The sequence below is a fragment of the Plectropomus leopardus genome, chromosome 6, assembly GCF_008729295.1.
Source record: "Plectropomus leopardus isolate mb chromosome 6, YSFRI_Pleo_2.0, whole genome shotgun sequence".
Lineage (NCBI taxonomy): Eukaryota > Metazoa > Chordata > Actinopteri > Perciformes > Serranidae > Plectropomus > Plectropomus leopardus.
In genome coordinates this window covers 36,194,785-36,214,245 of record NC_056468.1, presented here as the reverse complement: position 1 = coordinate 36,214,245, position 19,461 = coordinate 36,194,785, and the positions used below count along the sequence as shown (strand labels likewise).

The 19,461-nt window shown below is 39.7% G+C and overlaps 2 pseudogenes; both read right to left on the bottom strand.

Moving 5' to 3' along the window:
* Positions 1-299: 299 nt before the first annotated feature.
* On the bottom strand, positions 300-10,635 carry LOC121943945 (annotated as a pseudogene).
* A 4,346-nt stretch (positions 10,636-14,981) lies between these two features.
* On the bottom strand, positions 14,982-19,137 carry LOC121944735 (annotated as a pseudogene).
* Between the last annotated feature and the right edge of the window lie 324 nt (positions 19,138-19,461).

The window sequence follows — 19,461 nt, the reverse complement described above, 5'->3', positions numbered from 1 at the left end:
AATCACATCGTAATCACGACCGGAGAAATTAAATTAACAGAATCAAAAAGTGTTGTGCCCACAAAAACATAATGAAAGGTGGTGCCTTGTGATATTGCCCCGTGTATTATTACACAGCTCAACTTTCAGTAAATACTACGTTCAGTACTGTTTAGTATCTGTCTCTAGAGCTCCGCTGCTCACCGATAACCGGCAGTTTGAATACAGACCGCAGACCGTATATACGGTCTCTGATACGGACACGGTAAGACGTCCATATTACAGCTTTACAGCCAGCAGCGTATGGATGTGTTGTAAAAAGGTAAAAATGATAATTTGTCATTAAAAATATCCATTACTACGGCCGGCACGAAGCCTGTGTTTGTGTCAGGGACTCCGAGAGTCACATGCGCGTGCAGGCGGTAGAGTCCCGCAGGTCCGATGCGCGTTCATTTGATTTCTGGAAGAAATATTTCTATAATCGGAAAATGGCTCATTTTACGTCTTTAGGACTTAATGATTTTAATAATGGCTATTTAAGAATGTGTTCTGGAAAGTCAACATGTCTCTTTTTGGGATGAGGTAATGTTACAGCCAAAGTAACTTTAACAGTTTTCAGTTAAAGGGCTTTAACTACAATTTTTTGCCACAGTTTACAGTGATGTCCGACAGTCAAAGAACAAAATACTAAGTTGAACAGATGACATGATGAGCTAACGTTACGAAACTGAAGTTGGCCGTAACGTTAGCATTGATTAGCTAACATAAGCTAACGTTACCTAGCAACGTTTACTGCAAGGTGAAGTTATACACAAAGTTGCCGCCCTTATGTATGATGTTGTGTAAAACCTGTGACTTTGCAGCAGATTTTGCCAACAGTATGTAACATTACTGCAGAACAGATGTACACATCCTTGTTTGTTTGTATCTCAAAGTACCACAGTTTAATCCAAAGGACAATTTGCTCTGTTTATGTGAGGTTTAGAGAACAGGACAAAATACACTCTGTCCTGTCATATCAGTGTTGTAGTTATTTACCCCATGCACATTATGTGACCATTTTTTAAGTTATAACTGTATACACTTTTGCATAAACAGTCCAGAAACCTGCTGTTAAATGATGTTTAAATGATGCCCTGTGATGTTAACGTCATAATGATCAAGAGTCAGCTGGAGGATCAGAGGATGATACATTTGTCTTTGTATTTCCGTTTTAGTTGTTTTATTTCTTCTTCGTGCTTTTTCTTCAGGTTCTCTGTTTCTTCTTTCAGCGCTTTTTCTTTGTGACTTGAGAGGTTTTTTAACAGATCGTTCTCTTTGCTGTGGCTCTCCTCTGTCTCCTGCATTTGTCTTTCATGCTTTTTCTTCAAATGTTGTATTTCCCCCATGTGCTTCTCTACCAGCGCTGTAAAGTCCATCGTGTATTTCTCTCTGAACTCATTGAAATCTTCAGCTTGTTTTCTGGCCCTCTTTTCATATGTCTTCTTTATTTCCTCCAGTTTTTTCTCATAATTTTCCTCTAATTCTTTTCTCTCCTTCTCCTCTTGTTCTCGTCTGATTCGATCTTCTTCCTTTCTTTTTATTTTCATGTTTTTCTCTCTCCTGCTCATACTCTTGTTGGAGTTTTTTAAGTCTTGTTCTCTCCTCCTGACGTTTCTGTTCATCTTCTTGATTTCGTTTGTCCCACCATTGTTTTCTTTCCCTCTCCCAGTCCTCTTGTTTCTTCTTCATCTTTTCTCTGCTTTGCTCAAACTCCCTGTCAATGGTTTGCTTTTCTTCTGATTCGGACTTAATTTTTTCCTCCAGAGCTGCAAGTTTTTGCTCCCACTCCTGTCGCTGAATGTCGTCCTGCCTTTTCCTCTCCTTTTCCTCTTCTTCTCTTATTTCCTGTTCTTTCTTTCTCTCCTCACGCTCCTTGATGATGTTATCCTCCATTTCTTTCAGTTGTCTGGCTCTCTCCTGTTCAATTTCTGCTTTCTGTTGTTCCATTCGTTGCTTCACTGCTTCCATTTCCTCCTCGTGTTTTCTCTGAAGTTCCTCTTTCTGTCTCTGCATCTCTTCTTCTTTCTCCTTCAGGATCCTCTCCACCTCCCTCTGAATGGCTTCCTCGGCCTCTTGGAACATCTCTGAGGTGTAGCAGCTGCCGTCATTTTCCTTCAGCATTTCTTTGGACCTCATCATCAACTCTCTGACTTGTGTGCGATCTGTCTGATTCTTGTTATTGAAGACCTGATATCTTCCTCCACAGTCATTAATAAGTTTTGTCAAAAACCCACCATGGTCGTCTTGTAGGTAACTCTCAATTGTTATCTTTTCGAGCTCGTCTCCTCTCGTAAATATTATGATGATGAATTTTTGTGAATTCTTGCCGAAGCATTTCTTGATCAGCTCCACAGAGTCTTTTTCTTCCTTAGTAAGTCTGCGACCGATCTGCAGCACCAGTAAGATCACATGAGGTCCAGGAGACAACATGCTGATGCATTTTAAAAGCTCCTGTTGAACTTGATCATTGGAAAGAGTCGTGTCGAACACACCAGGAGTGTCAACAATGATGACAGGCTGTCCATCAATCCTTCCTGTTGCTTTCTGACAAATCTTGGTCACTGAACATAAGCTGGCATTAGATTTAAAACGGTCTTTGCCCAAAATGGTGTTTCCAGTTGCACTCTTCCCGCTGCCAGTACGCCCAATCAGCACCATCCTGAGAGGCTCTCTGCTCTGATCTTCACCTCCTGCTTTACTCTTCTGTTTTGAATCCTGTATTTCAGATGTAAGTCTTGCACAAGTGATTTCCCGCTCTACAACCTTATCTATTAGAGCTTCTGTGAACATGTCCTTTGTGAAGCATCTGGATCCTCCAACTCTCATCTTTTCCACAGCATCCAGCAGCTCTGGGATCTGCTGCTGGTCCCTGATGTTGAGAACAACATATCTTCCTCCACAGCTCTGGCAGAGCTCCTGGATGCCATTATTTTTGTGAATGAACTTAACAACAGCTGGAGCTGCAGGATCTGACTCCACAGTGAACAGAATCAAGGTGAAGTCATTGACTCGAGAGCTGAACGTGTCCTGGATGGTCTTTAACTCTCCCTTGTCTTCATCGGTGAGGGGACCCACAGGTAGGACCAGGATGAAGGCGTGGACGCCCTCAGGATCACAGGGGACACACACCTGAATGATTCCTCCATCACTGCCTCCTGAGGTTTTCCATACAAGGCAGGCAGCTCCACCAGGGACACTGGACGTCCACACACCTCTCCCTGATGTTTAACACTCTCTGGATGAAGCTCTGTCTGACCTAAAATGGCCTTGGCTGCTGAAGTCTTCCCTGCTCCTGTCCTCCCACACAGAACCAGGTTTAAAGCTGGTCTCATGGGCTCAGACTCTGGTTTCATTATCAAACCTGCATCCTCAGACAGATCACAGCTCACATGCTCTCCAGAGTTCTCCTTTGCAGTTTGACCCAAACGTGTTAACAGCTCTGAACGTTCGAGGTTCTTCTGCTTCAGGTGTCTGTATCTACATTTCTTGATCAGGTCTTTTAAGGGCTGCTCTGGTTCATCTTTGTCTGTGAAACCTGAACTCTCCTCTCTGGGTGGTGATATCAGGATCAATGAATGATCTAATGATTGATCACTGAAGAGTTTCAGGACTCTGCAGAGTCTCAGTTTTTGTTCCTCAGTGAAGTTTTCAGGCTGCAGAACCAGCAGAAACACATGAGGTCCAGGATCAGAGAGTCTCATACAGTCTTCTACATGTCCTTGTAGTTTTTCCTCAGTGAAGTTGGGATGCAGCAGATCTGGAGTGTTGATCAGAACTATTTCTTTCTTCTCAAACTGTCCTCTGACTCTTATACAGCGGTCTGGTTCTTCCTCAGTGTTGAACTTAGTCTCTCCGAGTATGAAATTCCCCACCGAGCTGCTCTCAGACCAGCTGTTTGCCAGCAGAACGATCCTCAGCTCAGACACTGAAAAGAAAAACACTGAATTAGAATGGTCATTTGAATTTACAATTCCCATTACAAAAAATTTGGACAGTATGTGAAAAGTAAATGGAAACAGAATGAAATGACTTGCAAAGCCTTGTTGAACTGCATTCAGTTGAATACGGTACAGAGACATATTTAATGTTCGGAAATATCCCCTCAGTCTGAATTTAATGCCTGCAACAAGATGGGACAGGAGCAACAAAAGACCGGGAAAGTTGTGGAATCCTCAAGAAAGCTTGGAATTTTTACAGGGTCAATTGGTAAAAAATGATAGTGTCATTAATAGGTATGAAAAGGACATCCTTGAAAGGCTCAGTCATTCATGAGCATGGATGGTGTGAGTTTCACCACTTTGTGGAAAAACTGCACGGTCAAACAGAACAACAGTTTGAAAACATTTCTGAATTGAAAGGAATTTAAAGATTTCACCATCTACGATATATGATATCATCAAAAGATTCAGTGAATATGGAGAAATCCCTGCATGTAAGGACTTTGCTGGGCCCAAACAGTGAAGTGGAAAAGTGTGCTTTGGTTAGACAAAAAATCGGTGTTGGTGTCCATGGCATCATGGGTAACCTCATACTTCTGAAGGCACCATGAATGCTGAAAGGTGCATACAGGTTTTGAAGCAACATATGCTGCAATCCAGATGTCTTTCAGGGACGTCCCTGCTTATTCCAGCAAGACAATGAGACACATTGTGCCTGTAGTCCAGACCTGTCTCCAATTGGACATGTGTGGAGCATTATGAAGCACAACGCACAACAAACAGATCCGAACACTTACTGAGTGCTGTTCAAAGAAAATGTGATGTCACACAGAGGTTAACATGCTCCTGTCCCAACTTCTTCAAAACTTTTTGCAGGCAACAAATTCAGAAAGAGTGAATAATAATAGAAGAAATTTAAGTTTTTCTTATCTTGTCTTTGGACTGTATTCAGTTAAATATTGGTTAAAAAAAGGATTTGTAATGATCTTTCTCTGTTTTTATATACATTTTACACAATGTCCCAACTATTTTGGAGTTGGGGTTGTAGAACTAAAACTTACACTAAAACTTTAAAAATCAAAGAGAAAATAATTCATTTGTTCAAATGTGACAGCCATCAACAACATGCAAATTCACATTTCATCTCAACATGCTGTTTAATTAAACTCACAGGCAGGTGGCAGCAAATCATAGCTGTGGCTGTGCTTCAGGCCACCTGTTTTGATTGAAAAGACAGAAATGCACACGTCACTCATTCATTCATTTTCCCATATTGATAGATAGATAGATAGATAGATAGATAGATAGATAGATGTAAAATCTGGCAAGTGAGACTTCAGAGGAAGATGAACGATCTTTCTTGTGCTTATGGGGTTGATGCTCTAAAACAGTAGGGAATATCTGTGGATAGGTTACCTCTCCACTGTTAAACAATGCTTGACATTACATGTCCCTTAATCGTAAAACTCTCATCTGTTTTGTCATCTTGTATTTTTTTTAGTGCATCTAGTTGAGTCAAGATAGCGGCTTTACGCCCAGCTCCTTCATGCTGTCTGATCTCCTCACCCTCTCTCTAAGGCTGAGCCCAGACACCCTACAGAGGAAGCTCATTTTGGCCGCTTGTATCCCTGATCTCATTCAGTCTTTTGGTCACTACCCAGAGCTCATGACCATAGGTGATGACTGGGACGTAGATGAATTGGTAAATCCCCATCTGGCTCAGCTCCTTCTTCACTATGACAGTCTGGTGCAGCACCTGCATCACTGCTGACACAGGATCAGGCTGCCTTTCCGCTCCATTTTACCCTCACTTGTGAACAAGACCCCAAAGTACTTGAACTCCTTTTCACTCGGGACAGCATCTCTCTCCAACCCACAGAGGACAATCCACCGTTTTCCAGCAGAGAACCACGGCCTCAGATTTGGAGGTGCTGACTCTCATCCTGAGCGCTTCACACTCAATTCGCCCCAGTGCATGCTGGGAGGTCAGGGAGTGATGAAGCCCACAGAGCCACATCATCTGCAAAGAGACATGATGCAATTCTGAGGTACCCAAACCTGACACCCTCCTCCCCCGGGACACGCCTTGAGATCCTGTCCATGAATATCACAATCAGGATCGGAGACAAAAGACAACCCTGGCAAAGACCAACACCAGCAGGGAACGTGTTTGACTTCATGCACAGTATGTGGACACAGCTCTCACTTTCGTCATACACAGACCGGAGGGCTCTAGACAACGACCTGGGTACCCCGTATTCCCGCAGTTCACGCCACAAGACTCCCTGAAGGATGCGTTCTTTTCTGTAAGTCCACAAAGCACATGTAGACCAGATGGGTAAACTCCCATGACCCCTCCAACAGCCTCGCAAAAGTAAAGAGCTGGTCCACTGTTCCACTTTTCTCAAACTCCGTTAGACCCTATAGAGCACCAGATTTCACGCTGTATCTTCTCTTACAATGTTTAAACAGACACTCCAAGCTCCAATATAACAGACACTGTTGACACTTTCAGAGATTTAAACACAAATTTTGAAATTCTTTATGTTTTTCAGATATTCTCATTTACTTATGTCCCATTCACAGGGTTCCCCATGGATCCTCAAAAAAGTCTGAAGGCACTGAATTCATTCATTTAAAATAAGGCCTTGATTCATATTAAATGGACTTAAATTTATTTTTCAAAATTCTTAAAAATGCTCAGACATAGGAAGTAAGATATTATTAATCTTTTTTTTCTGACTTTGCACTGTAAAATCTCAAAATGAAAATTCCTCTTCCTCAACTAGTCATGACAGGAAATCAAATTTCTGAATCCTGCATGCAGATTGAGACACACAAATTTACCCAGGAAACCGTCCAGAAATGTCCGATCTTTCCCACCTCAGTATTCCAAAAACTGGAAGTAAGTGGAAAATAAGGACTGAGGTTTCTAGAGAAAAAATGGCATTACAAGACATCAAGTTGTGTCCTTTGAACAGTACAGCAGTCTGATGACTTTGCAGTTCTCTAAGTATGAACGTTTAAGACAAACCCTGCTGAGAAAATATGTGAGCAAACCTGCTGGACCTGATGACAACCCTGGCAGTGCACAAAGAATATGTGCCAACCTGCACCTCGCGCTCAGCTATTATGTTCGAATAGCAATATGAGTCCCGAGCTGCACTCTAGTATCCACACATCCTTTCACAGTCTGTTTACAGGCACGATTCATAAAAACAGAACAATTATTCTCTGCATTTTCAGTATTAACTCTTTAACCAGCAGCTGCATGTTGGATGACAGGACGCAGAGTGCACCTCAGCCAGATCGCACTCCATGTCAACATTTTCACCAACAATGTAAGGACCGTACCTGACTGTTTTATCTCATCTTATCCATCTTTTTATTTTGTTTCTCTTGTGGTACATAACGTCACAACGTTTAGTGGAGTGAATGCTGCCTCCGTCAAACTGAGTGTAATAAAAGACATGAACTTGAACCTGGAACGATGGGTGACAGCTGTGAGGGGTTAAATTCTCCTCCTTCACACATTGGGCAGGGACGTGATTGAGCCTGTCATTGGATGTGCTCTAGAGTCCTCAATTTCAAGCTGAGGTCCCACCTGGTCCCCAAAAGCCACCACAGTCTCACTCCGAACTTGTCATATGGTGAAGCTCAGTCAGTGACCTTCCACATCAACCAATGACTTAGTTATTCTTGCAGCATCAACCTATGATGTTTCGGGATGCGGTGATGGTAACAGATGCACGTGGTGGGATGGCGTCATGGTGGGATGACGCAGCCCGTTACCATGATGTCAACAAATGCATGTGTGGTGAAGCGGCACGGCCTCTGTGTTCACACAACAGCGCGTCCGTCACGATGCTTAGGATTAGGCACCAAAGGATGGATGGTTATGTTTAGACAAAAGAGGCACATTGTAAGGTTAAAAAAAAAACACACACCCACACAGGACGCGAACTCTGGACTCCCACACCGAATGTTTGTGGGACCCATCCATTTCCCCACCTGCCCACCTCATGAGCCAATCACGCTCACTCGGCTGTTTTGGTGTGTCAGTTTAATGTCAGAGCCAGGCCAGAAAAATGATAGAAAGCAGCGTGGAGGCCTGTGAAAACTTTATGGTTCTTTTCATACATCTCTGACTTATTCAGTCTATCTCTCAAACTCTGTGCAGACTCTGTAACTGTTTTTGACCCACTGAGAAACCGATCAGAACATGATTGATACCCGTTTACTGATCATCAGTAATATCGGTGAAGTGAGGTGCTGACGCAGAGCCCAAAAACTCCTAAAACATAAGACCCATCTCAGTAACAAGCTATTCGCTCTGCTGCTCTCATCCTGCTTCTCATCCCGACTTTTCAGATGTCGCTGCTCGGTCGGAGCCACTCACGTCTAAATATGATGCACTAGTCCTCCTGCATCTGTAAACGTTCAGGGACAGCGTGTCCGTTTTTGAATACAGCTCCGCTTTTATTGGAATTGAAGAGTTTAAGCTCATTAGATGCATACAGTCTTTTTTAAAATAAACTCACAATGTTGGTTAAACAGCTTGTATTTATACTTTTATGCCTCCTCCCACCCGCCCTAGAACATCAGGCCCTGATCCAGATTACTGTGTGTGGGGGTCAGTATGAGATGTTGGTGGGTAATAAGAGTTATTCTTTGGATGCGTATGCTGAACTGTTTCAATTTCTCAAATGCTCAATTTTTCACCCTTTAATGCACTAAGGCAGTGATACTCAACTTCTAGCCCGTCGGCCAAATCTGGCCCCCCATACAGTACCAGGTGGCCTCCCAACCATTTTCTAATTCACAATGAAAATAATGTGATTCATGTGAATTGTTTTTGTACTTAGTTAATAAGGTACCAGGGTGCATAAAACAGCATCAAAGTAGACCTTGTCCCTAATGTCCTAAAATCCTGGACACGTCTTGAAATCATAGAAATACCACTAAATCCTAGAAATGTCATAAAATCCTGGAAATTTCCTAAAATGTGAGAAACGTCTAAAATGTGGGAAATGCCCTAAATCCTTGAAATGTTGTAAAATCCAAGAAATTTCCAAAAATCTTAGAAACATGTATACTTTAAGTATCCATGCTTTAGTGACAACAACCGCTCAAAGTTATAATTTTTCGGGGCCTAAGATGCCGATGTTTGGTGTCAGTGGGGCCCGTCCGCACACGATGCCTCGGTCTGACTGGACTCACCTTCAGCCGCCATGATGTCACTGTGCTGCAAACATCAGAGGTTATTCGACTGCAGGCGGCTGCTGCATTAGAAACCTAAAGGAAGAATATTTCGAATTTCAATGATTTTATTTCAGCTGTTTAGATGTTATCACAGAGCAAACTGGAGCGTCAGTCATGTCACCACAGTCAGGACTCAAACTAACAACCCTCCCTCTTATAGGTGATAATGTGACAGCGGATAAAATCCCCCCAAAAACTAATGAAATGTTGTTTTAACTTAGTACCACATTTTATAATGTAGCTTTCCTGTCATTTTGAGTTTGTTGTGGGGTCTCACAACAGAGATTTCACTGATTCTAACCAGATGAATAAGATATTATGTGAATGAGCTACTGAAATTACATGAGGCTTCTTTAAAAGGGGATCAACCAAAAGCCAAACTTTTTTTAGGCCACAGCACCTTACAAACAGGTAAGTTCAGTTCCAGGTGCTTTACAGATGACTAATGACCTGACAGAACAAATGTCGACTGTAAAAGCGACAAGAAAAAAAGCAGGTTGATGGATGCAAGACAAAATAAAATGTCATAAATACATTCAACAGATATTACAACACTGATAATACAATTCAATGTAATACAATCTAGATTAAACAGATTAAAGAGAAAAAATGACAATAAAATACATAAAGTCAGTCTAATGTAACTTTGCAGCTGATGTAACTCCTCTTCCTGCTTTTTTAAAAGTTGAATCTAAAATGGCGACTTTGAAATTTATACAAAAACTATACAAACATAACCTTCATCTGAGCAGTTATTTCATATTTCCCCCATATGAAAATAACTGGTCTTGGAAAGAATCAAAATAATCGCCCAACATATTAAAAATAAAAGTCGTGTTTTCTTGCATAAATATTTCACACGCACACCTGACTCACCTGCGCACACCTGAAGTCATGAATCCGGAGCTGACAGCGCCTTTATTACCAATAAAGTTTAATTATCAGATAAGTAATAAAATAATCGTCATGGTGATGGAAAGGCTTAAACGGCGACGATTTCTCTCATTAAAAATGACTGAAAAAGACTAAAAAACAATTAAATTTGATAAAAGATCCGTCTTCTTGCGTCGCTCCTTTTTTAAAAATTACGCTGCGTTTCCGTCTCCAACTCCCAAAATACCTGCGACTGTATACCTGCAGTCATTAATCTAAATCTGACAGCGTTAGTTAATGTATTTATCTGTGAGCCTGTAATGAATGAATAATGAATTAATGCTCAATAAACGCTTTTCTGCTCAGTCAGATAATAACAGTCTGATGTGACTCACCTGTCACATCAACACCTGCAGAAACAGCCCGCGCTGATCAATAATCACCGCTATTGATCCGCAGTAATGAATCCTCCATTTTTTGACTTTAGACCGATAATATTTTGGATGTTTACCTCGAGTTAAAGTCCGGCTGATGTTCCGTCGCTGCCTCCAAAACTCTCATAGAAAGTGAAAGAGAAGACAGAAGAAACAAAAAGCCCTCAAGAGGACTGGAGAGGAACTCCACCTCTATGATTTATTACATTATTAATTATTATGCTCTAAAAAAAGCTTCAAACTTTATAAAAATACATCAGGAACTACCACAAGAATTTATATTTCTGACAAAAGCTATAAAGGCGCACCGACCTGTGACTGCTCCACTTTTGGATCATTTCATTTCAGGACAAAACAAAAACGAAATCTGACACAAATGTGTTAAAAATGTAAATATATTTATCAGAGATGGAGGGGGTGAAACTCCCTTCCTGAGTGACTTGTATAAAATGCGCGAGCCTCCCTCCACATGAGTTGTTTAAAATAAAACTTTGATTAAAAGTTAAAGTAGAAAATGAAATCCTGCAGTTGGAAAAAGCCTCGGTGGTGTTTCACTGTTGTCGAGCTGATGGTCCTTATTTTAGGACACAGTTTCAATTAGACGTATGAAATATTACTATTTTATGATCAGATTTGGTTGTTTTTATGTCCCCGAGGAAAGCCTGATGTGTTCAAGGACCATCGAAAATATGATAAAAAAAAAACAAACAAACAAAAAACGATCATTTCCGTTTTGACATGTTTGATTTGAACACTTAAAAAGGAAATAGAGAAAATATTATACACAAAAAACAGAAAAAACGAACATGCAATATAATGTTATATTACATATAACAAAAATAAAACATTTTAAAGAGATACAGCAGTGTGTAAATGTGAAGCAAAAATGTAAAGCAGTGAAGTCAGAGCCAGTTAAAGTCTAACACAAAGTTGTTGTTTTTTTTGGGGTTTTTTAACGGTGGAAAGCCTTAATTCTGGAAATAATAAAGACCTAGTTTTAAAACTGTTCAGCGCTTTATAATTTTCTCTTACACTGATCACGTGCATCAGTTACATTGGCTGTTGTGGACAGAAATCGAAGTTTCTTATTTGTTTTTCTCTCCAGTGTTTTATCTGTCTTCATTTTTCTGACGTCTCCTCTCCGTCTTCATGGCGTGGGAAAACTTCCAAACTGGACCCGAAGATCCACCGTCCAGACTTCAGATCCAGGTAGGACTGGAATATTTTGGGAGGTTCAGCTCATCTACCACACTGCTGTGGATGGTTGTTTTTTTCTTTTTTTTTGAATTCCCTTTTTAATGAGTAATATTGAGGTCAACTCAATCATCCTCATAAGGCTTAACACTTTAAAACTCCTTTTAAAATATGTGAAAAAGTTTGTTGGAACAACTTAATTTTAATCAGTAATTAACTCAAAACGTATGTTAATAAATGCATTAATTAAGTACACTTTAGAATTTGTTTTAGATAATGTGGAAAACTTATTTGGAGAAAATGAACTTGTCATTGGTTATTCATTTAAAAACTTGTTCATGATTATGGTGATTAAGTATTTATTTACCATAATTATGAACACACTTTTTAAAGTTGATTCCTCATAAAATATAAGTTTATCACATTATTTAAAGGGAATTTTAATTTTGTACTGTTACTATAATTATGAACATGTTTTTGAGTTATTTTAAAAATAACTCAAAAAAATAAATTAAAAATGTTACGTACTTAATTACCGTAATAATGAACACAGTTGATTCTTGATAACATTATGTTATTGCAACATTTTTTTCACATTATTTTAAAGGAATTCATCTTTCCGAGGCCTCTGCAAAACAAAAGTGAGTTAACGTAGAAATTACAAAAACTAAAAAAACTAAAAAGACAAGTAATGTAAATTTAAATATGAACACGGAAAAACAAATATAAAAGAGAAAACTGATAATAAACAAACAAAAAGACAAATCAGTTCCAACAAATAAACAGAATAAAGTGAAAAGCATGTTACATAACTCCATTTACAAGCACTGACATGTCCGAAAGGAGTATAAGAAGTTTATACTTATTTAATCGCAGCCCTTCTCTACAGCGCAGTCATCTTCATTTATACCCACCCAAAAGACTGTAAGATGCATATTCCCAAATCTGAAACAAACTTCCACATTTGGTCCAACATTTTTATGAATATCTTATAAGCAGATAAAGATTTACTCGTTCAGGTCAACAGTTTTTGTCGTCACTCAGCTGAGACTGTGTTGAAGCTTCACGTTAAAGTTTCTCTCTGTGAGTCTGGAGGTCCACCTGTCTGTGGAGAGATCAGCTGCTGGTTAACACCTGGATGACTGCAGCTCATGCTGCTTTATATCCGACAGACTCAACAGACACCAAAGAAAATCAGGTCTTAAAAGAGATGCACATGGTTTAGTACGTTTGTCTCTGAAAACATACCCAACTTCAGTTCACTTCAACATCCGTATATATCCGATGAACTGATCTTTGTCCAGTGTTTCTGCATCTTTCTGGGAAATATCGCTCCAAAACAACTGACCGAGATGACACCAGAGGCTCCTCCAGATTTCTGAGGACTTTCTGAATTTGTGGTCTTGCTGACTTTTGAAACTTCACATTTGCATTCATCTGAGTATGGACCAAATGCCCGCCTGTCTTCTTTGCTCATCCATTTTATTGAGGATGTTTTGGGAGGTGACCAATGCGAACCTTTCAGGGACAAATGTCCCAGCATGCATTTTATGTATTGACCAGCAGCACTGATGGAGGACATGAACCAAAGTTCACACATGTAAGTTATCATTTTTTTTGTACTGTAATTAGTGTTTTTGTCACTAGTTTAGTTTTAAGAATTTTATTATTATTATTATTATTAATTTATTTCTTTATTAACATTTATATTTCAAGTAGGTTTCTGATTTATTTAAATAATGCTTATTAAATATTTGCTCAAATACGTTTGGAGGTGCAAGGACCTGCTATCTCAGTTTGAACAGATTTACCTCAATGTTTTGGTAATTAAACGTTGGTACTGTGAAGTTTAATGTATAAGATTTTGGAAGTCAGACATCCCACAGTTTTTTATCATTGGTTATTATAGCTTACCTTCACTATGTTCACATAAAAATAATGTTTAAATGTCAAAACAAGGGTCATGTGAGGAAACACAGATGTTCTGATAACAGAGGGCTGCATGTTAAATATTACATGTTAAAACTTCTTCCTTAAAAAGATCCTTAAAAAATTAAGTTAAAATAATTTTGTATATGTGTTAGTATGGAGTTGTGTTGAGGTAATATCTTAATGTTCTTTTTAATTATTCGTATATTTAATTGTCTATTATCTTTAACTGTCTCATCTGAAACAGCCGTTTTGGGAAACAGCAACGCTACTAAACGACAGATCTGAACGACAGCGGAGGCTCTTCCAGATATCTGAGGACTTTCTCAGTTTTCTTTTTTTCAGAACTTCTGAAATGACACCAACAAAGAACCGTCCTCTCGCTTCATCCATTTTATCGAGGATGTTTTGGGAGGTGATCTGTGAGAACCTTAGATGGACAAGTATCCCATCCTGCATTTCATTTATCGACCAGCACCAGGGACTGAGGAAATGAACCAAACTCACGCAGGTAAGTTATCTTTGGTCCTAAAACTGTTGTTGTGGTCACCAGATTTAGTTTTGAGGGTTTTATAATTCAGATATATTGTCAGTTTATCAAAACAGAAAACCTTTTTGAGATTTTGATTCAGTGTTTTTAGAGATGTAAGGACCTGTCGGCTCTTTTAGGTCATCTCACTTTGAACAGGTTTACTTTTTTGGTGATTTACACTTGATACTGATGTCTCTGTGCACACAAGGTGATCCGTTTCTAATGAATAACTTCTGTTTTCAAGTTGGAATTTTCTTAAGGACTGTGGATATTTGTATATTTCTCATATAACTAGATACATGGTGTGTTCACGTTTGCCCAAAAAATGCTGAGTCATCACTCTGAGTCTTCTTGGAGGGCTGACAGGGATCAATTCTGAGAACATCTCTTTTAAAAGTTCTTATCCATCCAGCAGATTATATGCCTCACTTGAGCAGCCCAGTTACTTCATTGTGTTCATTTAAATTTTGCATTGTGCTCATTTATCAGTCATTTGTTAATTCATTTCATAAATGCAAGTGTATGTTTCTAGATATATGGGTTTCTAAATATTTAAAATCCTGTAATTCCCCTAATCACATGTGTATAAACTATTTGCAATGCTTCATTTATGCATGAGGAGGAGGAGCAGTGATTATGGGAGCTGAAAGTGTTCGCTGCCATCAGGCTGCTGTACTGTGACAATTTTACTTCCAGGTTAATCCATTGCTACTGGACATATTTTATTGAGCCAGTGTGTGCCTGAAATCAGCTGTTCAACAGGTACACCTGTTATTGAAGATGAGCAACAGTGTTGAGTGGCAGCTGTCAACATCCATTAGGCTTATGCAAAGAAAGAAGAAACCACAGAAGCAATCTGTAGTGACCTCAGTAAACAAACTCAAAGTTACTAAGAGGCTGAGGCCAGGTCCGGTTGACTTGTATGACACGCCAAGAAAAAGACTTGTTGAAAAACCCCCAAAAATTGAGTCATTTTATTAATGAAAAGGAATAAACTTTTTGGAACATGCACAAACTTGTAATCAAAATAATCACTGCAAACAAAGTCAACAAAAATACAGCGATCCACTCACCCTATCTCTTACTAACCTGACACAGGTGAAAAATGGATGCTCGTATAGATTATGAATTTCATAGTCCACATCCATGAGACCAAACTGTCCCAAAACAGCAACCACAAAATATGATATAAGATCCTACAACAGTCTAAAAATGATGTGGCCCAGAATGACTTCTGCTGTGATTTTGTCCAACGTTGCCACTATTTGCTTCAGTCGGAAATCTCTTCAACTAGATAGAATTGTATTCAGTAACACTTTGTCATGCGTCAGCTGTGTAGTTTTTGGCAAATTATGACAGCAAAGTCTCTGCTTCTTTAAGGTTTCTGTTATTAAAACTAAATGAAACTAGCAAAAATTAGGCAGATCTTAAACTGCTCTGTTGTGACATTCACATGAAACAAATCCTCATAAAATGGGACAGCTTGATGTTTCGACTTTTCCCATAAGTTCCTGAATCAAGTCACTTAGTTGTTTTTCATGTTTTTGCTGCAGTTTCTTCCTTTTCTCCTCATTTTCCGCCCTATTCATTTCTTCCTCTTGGTTTTGAAACAAGTCATTGATTTTTTTCAGATTTTCTTTCTTTTTGGTCACGCATTTCACCAAATCACAAATTTGCTGTCGATGTTTTTTCTTCATTTCTTGTTCTTTGTGGACTGAAAGAGCCTTTAAGATGTCGTATTCCTTATCTTTGTCTCTCATTTGCTTCTCATGATCTTTTAATTTTGTGTTGTGTTTCTCTTTGAATTCATTGAATTCTTCAGCTTTCTTTCTGGCCTCCCCTTCATGTATCTTCTTTAGATTCTCAATTACTTTCTCATATTTCTCCATGTCTTTTCTCTCTTTTTCCTCTTGTTCTCTTCTGATTCGGTCCTCTTCATTTCTCTTTTTTGTCTCTCTCTCTCTCTCCTGTTCGTACTCTTCTTGAAAGTTTTCTAAGTCTTGTTTGTTCCTCTTGTCGTCTTTGTTCATCTTCTTGATGTCTTCTGTCCCACCATTCTTGTTGTTTTCTCTCCCAGTTCTCTCGTTCTTTTCTCATCTCTTCTCTGCTCTCCTCCAGCTTTCTGTCAGTCGTTTCCTTTGATTCTGACTCTGATCTTATTTTTTCCTCCAAAGCTGAAACTTTTTGTCTCCACTCCTGTCGCTGAATTTCTTCCTTGTGTTTTCTCTTCCTGTCTTCTTCTTCTCTCTTTTCCTGTTCCTTCCTTCTCTCGTCACGTTCATTATTAATCTTTTCACGTTTCAGTGAATCTCCTCCTGTGAAAAGAATGATTGTGAAGTTTTCAGAATTCTTCCCAAAACCTTTTTCGATCAGTTTTAATGTCTCCTTCTCTTCTGGTGTGAGTCTGCCGATTTGTAACACCAACAGGAAGACATGTGGTCCTGGAGCCAGAAGACTGATGCATTTCACCATCTCCTCATTAACCTCTTCATGGGACAAACTATTGTCAAACAGACCAGGAGTGTCGACCACAACAACAGGACGACCGTCCACCTCAGCCAATGCTTTCTGACAAAGTTTGATTACTGATGTTTGACTTGATTTGGCTTCAAACTCCTTTCTTCCCAGAATGGTGTTTCCTGAAGAGCTCTTTCCACAGCCGGTCTTCCCTAACAGCACAATCCTGAGACACTCTGAGCTCTGCTTCTCAGCATCACCTGTGGAATAATAAGACCTGGGGTTACCTAAATAATCTACATGTCGAACAGTATTAAATGCAAGTTAGAATATCACAATAATACTAACAATATGATTTATTATCATTTGTTTTTATAATAATAGTACTTACAGCTGATAGAGCTCTTTGCTTGCAGGTTGTGAAGTTCAGCCTGTAACGTGGTAATGTGTTTCTCCTGTTGTATGATTTTCTCTCTTTGAGCATGTGCGTATGTTTCTGTTGTGTAGCCGTGTGGTTCGTCTTCATTGGGTCTCAGTTTCATCTTTTCCACAGCATCCAGCAGCTCTGGGATCTGCTGCTGGTCCTTGACATTGAGAACAACATATCTTCCTCCACAGCTCTCACAGAGCTCCTGGATGTCTCTGCTTTCTTTTACAAAGTTAACAACAGCTGGAGCTGCAGGATCTGACTCCACCGTGAACAGAATCAAGGTGAAGTCATTGACTCGAGAGCTGAACGTGTCCTGGATGGTCTTTAACTCTCCCTTGTCTTCATCGGTGAGGGGACCCACAGGTAGGACCAGGATGAAGGCGTGGACGCCCTCAGGATCACAGAGGGACACACACCTGAATGATTCCTCCATCACTGCCTCCTGAGGTTTTCCATACAAGGCAGGCAGCTCCACCAGGGACACTGGACGTCCACACACCTCTCCCTGATGTTTAACACTCTCTGGATGAAGCTCTGTCTGACCTAAAATGGCCTTGGCTGCTGAAGTCTTCCCTGCTCCTGTCCTCCCACACAGAACCAGGTTTAAAGCTGGTGTGATGTTTTTATTTGCTGTTTCTTCAATCCTCTCCATCAGTGATGTGTGGTTGTTTTCAGACATGCTGTAGTGTCGTCCTCCACAGTCTTTAAGGAGTTCATTAACGGTGACACTCATTTCACTCCCATCATGTGTCATGACGACCATCGAGTGATTCAAAGCATCTCGACCAAACAGACTCAGGATGACCTTCAGTGTTTCTCTGTCCTCTTCAGTGAACTCAGAAGTTTCACTAACAGCAGCAGGACATTTGGTCCAGGAGGACAAAGAGTCACACAGCTCTTCACCTCTCGTTTCGCGGCCTCCTCAGACAGACTGAGGAAAGTGTCCCACACTCATTAAACATAACAGTACATTAAGATTAAATATGTATCAGATTGAAAGACCCTCTTGCAGTTATTAGGGATGAATGTGATTCTGCTCTCATTTATTTGATGCAACAGCCAAATAGTGACACAATGAAAAAGGGAGAAAGCCTTCATTTTTGACAAAGTTGAGATGTAATTTTAACTCTGTTTAGCTCTGAATTGTTTTCACTCACACTGATCATCTTATTTCTCCCTTTTTTCCCAGTGTTTTATTGGAGCCAACATTTTCCTGATCCATCTTCATCATGGTGTTTGAAATACTTCCAAACTGGACCAGAGGATCCACCTTCCAGACCTCAGATCCAGGTAGGGCTGAACTATTCTGGCAGAAGCTGCTTATTTATTTCATAGTTCATCATTAAACAGTCCCAGTTCAGTTAAGCTCAGATGTGCTGATGTTTCTCTCTTTATTTTTGGTGCATGAAGAGTGCAGATGAAGTGTTAACAAGCGGTTTCAGAAACATTTGATGGAAGTTTAAATGTAAATGCCAGTAGATGTTACAGCAGTTAAATAATTTGCAGTCATGCACTAAATACATTTGCAAGAGAAACAAGAAATATACATGCATTTGACAGAATTTCTCAACCGAACGTCTTACATTTGTGCTACATTTGTATGTTATTATATAGAAAATGTGTTAAAATCATAATATAGTTTACATTATTATGTAGCTGATACAGTTTCAACATATCAGCTACAAAATAAATGTAACAACATACTGTAGTTTGCAGAAACATGCAATGCCAACATGTTTCCTTACATTTCAACAAAGCTGAGCTTAAAGTGGATATAAGTTTAGGCCCAAAATTACTAGGTTATGATTAGGAAAAAAGATTATGCTTTGGTTTGAATACTTGCTTTTGGTTGTAGTATCCCAGCAGGAAAAGCAGCAATGTTTTGGTGAAAATAGCTGGCTTTTGTGGTACTACCTCTGCTGGAAACACAGTGAAGGGTCTCCAAAAACACCCAGGTTTGGTGACTTTAAAGGTCCTAGAGACAGACACACACCTTCAAATACCTACAAGTCCAGAGCAACTGACAGAGCAACTGACAGGTCACCTGGTGCCCAGTCGGCCCTCCATGAACACACATTTACATATCAGTCAAAACAAATATGGACAGCGACTGTGCACGTAGTGTGGATAAAACTGAGCTAAAAGGAGTAATAAGGTGTGTTCAGAGCAAACAAGGAACCTGACTGGAAAGAATAAATGTGACTTTGACCCTGAACTATAATCACATGCCTCGGAAACACCTTCGACGTTCAACCAGACTAATTACCAGCTATGAGAACAGCTTCTGTCCACACGCCATCACACTCATGAACACCGAAATTAAAACAGTCCCAGTCTAATAATCATGTATTGCAGCAATCTGAGGCCTTTCTGAATCTGTGTTCCTGTGGA